Source organism: Malania oleifera, chromosome 8 (genome assembly GCF_029873635.1).
Source record: "Malania oleifera isolate guangnan ecotype guangnan chromosome 8, ASM2987363v1, whole genome shotgun sequence".
Taxonomy (NCBI): Eukaryota; Viridiplantae; Streptophyta; class Magnoliopsida; order Santalales; family Ximeniaceae; genus Malania; species Malania oleifera.
The window spans coordinates 71,877,174-71,882,872 of record NC_080424.1 but is presented as its reverse complement, the minus strand read 5'-3'; positions in this window follow the sequence as shown (position 1 = coordinate 71,882,872).

Sequence of the window (5,699 nt, the reverse complement as noted above, 5' to 3'; positions counted from 1 at the left end):
CTCCGCTGTCGAATTCAGTTTTATAACCCAACTGCTGGAAGCTCAACTTCAGTTTGAACAAGTTCTGCTTTTAATACTTGAATTCAACTAGTAAAAATGGTTCACATACTTGCTTTTAATTTGACTTGATTCAATTGTAGTAGTCAAAACTGAGTTTGAGTCGATAGTCATGGTATATCTTAGAACTACATTTCTTATGATGTGTGTATTTGTAGTATATTAAAATTGCTCAAACATAAATATTTTTTTGGGGTCACGATTTACTCGACTCAAGCAGTAAGAGACCCTTGACCCAAATCACTAGAGCAATTCAACCTGAGCTTGAGGGCCTCAGGAGCAGGCTTGATTTGCTTGCTGTTCGAAGAAAAATCTCTCAATACGGTGGACCTTCGGAGCCCGCTTGCTCCCAATCATTCTGCTGAACTGAGTTTGAGCGAAGGTGGTTCTTCTGCTCACGTTTTGAAGGATAGCTATATGGAGTGGTTATTTATTTATTTATTTTCCTAAACTGCATTAGCTTTTGAGTTTCATAAACGAGGACAGGCATTTGGATGGCAAAATACTGTTATCTACTACTACTTACAAAGGGGAAGGGAAAAATAGCTTCTTTAGGGTTTCATGTTATTGCAGATCTTCCATGAGATTTGAAACTTTGAATGACCTCCTTTTAAGACTGGACGAGTCATTATTTAACCATGGGGAGTTCTTTGCATTAACATCACTAATCTTATGTTTGTATTGAATTCGAATGATTGATTTGTATGTGTATATTTGAATAAAGTTTAATATAAAAAAATATATATGTTTTTTTGAAGTAAACATAAATTCAAATATAAGACTTGAAGGACTTGTTCCCAAAGATCATGTAGTCTTAGGGACTGTTAATATAATTTGATTTTTTGTGTGTGGGTGAGTTATGATGAATTCAAAAACTACAAGTACTTATGAAGAGTTCATATGTATTATCCCGCAAATCAATAGAAAATTTTTAAAAAATTTACTGCATATTACCTAGAGAAGGGGGGATTTTTTAACCTTTATTTTGAATTTCCATGCCCTTAAAATTTTACACAAATATTAGATGCATGGTAAATGTAATATATATGCTTATAACTAAATAGAATTAACACATTAATATATTATAGTGAATACTTGCTTTATGCCTATAATTCTTTCGCTGATTTTTATTTTTCAATATTTCAAATATTTCAACTAATTAAAAATCTTGGTAAATTCTTTATTAAGTTATAAATTGCTCAATAATTTACAATAATTCATACTGTGATGAGGAAATGAAATTTTAATAGACGAGAAAAACACAAAATTAGTTAATTACAAAAATAAATTAAACTTTATTACATGTGCATATCTGTGTCTAATTGCTCGTAATAAAATCGATTGTAACTTGGGATGATTACCGCAAAAAATGGCATAAAGTATGTTTACCTCATGAGGTTTGGTTGTGTCGTAAGGATCTCTTTTGAATTTTGAAAAATTACAACATTTTGTCTTGCATCAAAGTAATTATGCTATAATACATGGGCTAATAAGGGATCCTGCTCACTAACATACGAGAGATTATCATTATTTTTTTGAATCTTAGGATAAGTCTTTATTATATTACCAAATTTTAGAGTTTGGGTCGGTATAATATACCTAAAGAAAAGAGATTATACCTAAAGAAAAGAGACATGATACTATACTTTTTGAGAATATAATAATTGTTAATAGTGTTGAATTAAAGAAAAATGTTGCAAATTTCATCTTTTACTTTTTCCAAGTCTGAATAATTGTTTATTGTTATAATCAGAAGTTATTTAATATTTTTAATAATATAACACGTTGATTGTTGTTGTCATTGATATAATCTACTTAGCTTCGATGCACTAGGTTTTCATCATTCAACATTTATTATATTTAGGAAATACTAATCAAAATCAAAGCTATAATGAAAATTCGAATTATTAGGAGGATGATTTAACAATGGCAGCGATTTTGACTGCCACTCTAGGATCAACCACCCTTCAACTACATAAATAAAATGAGGCAGGGCTTCATTGGGAAAAATATTTAGGACGGTTACTCCATATGATTTTATTTGTTGGATCTCCATTATCGCATGCGGGTCCTACAAAAATTAAAATTAGCTCATTAATAATTAAATATATATAATTGATAATAATTTTTAGAGGGTGTTTGGTTTGAATTATCTTGAATGTATTTTTTTTTTTTTTGAATCCAGCCGCGATAGCGTCACTTTGAACACTATGGTGCGACACCAAATTCGGGGGGTGAAAGCCGCCCATCCATTGACGCACTCTTGGTTATTCACCGACATAATGTCTCAATGGGGGAAACGAACCCATGACTTTAGGGTCACCAACATTATCTTGAATGTTATTAGTTTCTTTTTGGGATATTTTAAGTGACTTGTGCTTGAGAATAAAAAAATTATTTCACAAAAATATCTTTCTTTGATTTTCTCATTAGGATTCTTATATTTTAGTGTCAAGTATAATTTTCTCTTTGAATATGGTTTTGACAATGTTATCATAAAAATAAGAATATTATGTGCATTCTTGTAATGTGTATGCATGTGCATATATATAATTTTATAAATTTTAATAATATTTTTAGAATAATAATTATAACAAAGAAAACAAATAGTAGAGATTTTTATCACATTAAATTGAATTTCCATGAAATTTAAGAATATGTAAGAGATGGGTACTTTAGCGTATATATATATTTTATGATATCTTAGATTCCCAGAAAAACTCAAGATGCCTCTTGTGAATTTTATGAATTTTTAAATGTAGGCGTCCAATATTTCATAAGCCTAGAGATATTTTAAAATAACTAAAGCCAAACGCTTCTTAAACAGTTGGTATATCGCAAGATTCGCTCAAGGTAATAAGATTTGCTCAAGGTAATAAGTATCGTGTGGATCCCATGAAAAAATTTATAATATCAGTAATTGAGTATTTTTCTTGTAATAATTCTAAATAGTCAATACCGTATAAAACTTTTCATTAGAAAAAGAAAACGAAGCGAGATTCAATCAAGGCAATAAATCCCGCGTGCATCCTACAACAAGAATCAAAATCATAGTATTGGTAATTGAATATCTTTTATCGTAATAATTTTAAACAACTAACATGACACAATATTTTTATCAGAAAAATACGATACATGATTTACTCGATGTAATAAATTTCTTGTGGATCCCACAAAAAAATTAAAATCATAATATCTATAATTACATATAATAATAATAATAATAATAATAATAATAATAATAATAATTATTGAAAAGAGTTATGTGGGTAGAGCAAAAAAGCATAAAAATTGGAATGATGGTATTGGAAATTGCATCCCTTTGTGGTAATAATAATTGTTGACAGTGAGGAGAGTTAGGTGGAAGAATTACTGAATTCACAGAGTTCCCACTCCGAAAATACTCGCCGAAAGCCAACTCCAACCAAACTAGACTTTACGAAAAATCCAGAGGGTTCTAATTTCCAATGATACAAGTTTCTTTTATCCAGTGTGGAAGAGGCGACGCGATGTTTGGGGTTTTGGGAGGGTTTTAGGTCGGCGTATAGCAGACTTTTCTCCCCGTACGCGACGGTCGGCGCCGCAATCATCGTTGATATGCTGGAGAATTTTGAGCACCCTGCCCTCTCGGAGGGCACCCTCCCCCTGCTCCGACTGTCCCAAAATCCCAACAAAATAATAATACCAGCCGGGCATCTTTTGTTCTCGGCCGCTTGATGCTGATCGTAGGGCCAGGAGTGTCATGTGCCACGTGGGCTCTCTCAAGGATTGCGCTTTGGCCCATTGGTTTTTTGGTATCCGAAAATTCAAACTTTGTTCTCTATAGCCTATCGGGTGGGGCAGCTACAACATAGTCTATTTTTTTCCCCCTAGTGGCATGAACGTCGTATAATCTGCGAGAACTGGCTTTATTAACTGTCACATATAATAATACTATTTGAAAATAGTTTATGAAGCCTACTATTCCCTTTAATTAAAATGAAATGAGAGGTTACTTACTTTGAACAGAAAAGTAAGATGAATGAATCACAAAAATATCAAAAAAGATTTGTAAAATAAAGATAGTAATATATATAAAAGGTAGTGGCAAGATTTTTAAATCATGACATTTAATTTCAGATCCTAATCCTATATTATAGGATTAAGTCATGCTATAATTTTGTTATTTTTACGAACAGGTATAGATAGGGACATGCATTGTTTTATTAAAATTAAATAAATTATGATGATTCTTGATTAATTTTAAAATTCACTTCAATGGGATATGAACTTCAAAATTTTAATTGATTCAATTCATTTTAGTTTGGAAGATTTCTAATCGAATTTGGTTGAATATATATATATATATAATTATTAGACATATTATTATAATGTTTAATTAGTATGTTTATGCTATAATGATTATAGCTAATATCTAGATGCAAAAACTTTTGATTAGTCAACTCCATTCTTTGCATACATGTTAATTTCAATCAACTCAAATTTATTTATATTTTGTTTGATTTGGTTAATATTTGGAAAAAATATTTAATTCGTAATTCGATTAATATATAATTTTGATGAAAATAATAATATTAAATAAATTACACCCTTTTTTGTAATTTGCTTGTTTAGATACATTTTAGTATTTGATTCTTAACAAGAAGGGCAATTTATGGCTACTTCCAAGATGGTCACAATTAGATTGTCTCTTCCTATTTTTTTTTGCCTAGAATTAGAGGCAATTAGAAGACTCTTTAGGAATATGTTTATTTTTATAGCTAATGTTATGCGACTTTCTTATCTTTTGATTGTCATCGTAAGGACATGCTAATAAATCAGAAGATAAAATATCTTTAATGAAGAGAGCATAAATACTACTAAAAATAAAAATTTATTCAAATATGATTAACAATTACAAAAAAATAAATTTTAATGGTGTACAAAATCAAATTTTTATTAATTGATTTAATATATTTTTTATTTTCTTTTTTAACTTTTCTTGATAATCAAACATGAAAAATGGATTCCTTAATGTTTTCCTTTCCTTCTTATCTATATATATATATATATATATATATATATATATATATATATATAAATTTCAAATTTAAAACGACGTAAAGAAAAAAAAAAAAAAAAAAAAACTAGCATTTTAACCCCTATCTTTTATGGGTTTACCCTATAAAAGATATCTCAGAAGATTAAAATCTAATTCATCTTTTTTAAATGATTAAAATTTCTTCATCCCATGATAAATGTATGGAATAGTATTCGTTGTTCTTGACCTTGCTTCCCCTTAATTGTTATTTGAACAAGTAAAAGTTATGTCTTGGTCCAAGTGGGGATAGCATTTCTCTTCTACATATCTATGGAGTTTTGAAAAATCCAAATCCCATATATGTAGGCTGGAACAGGAGAAGGGGTCAGATATATCCTAACGGTAGTAAAAGTAATAATACAGTTTAATATCAATTTAATCTAACCTAATCAATCCACACAATAATCAACCGCCAAACACAAAGGTATACAAGACAAATTACCCTCCGCTACCCACAAAGTGGATAAGTTGTCGGTCCAAACTCCATTGGTGCCCATGGTTTGGCTTAATGCCACTGATCCATGTGTGTAAATAAGACTGGTAGTTAACCAGATGATTATAA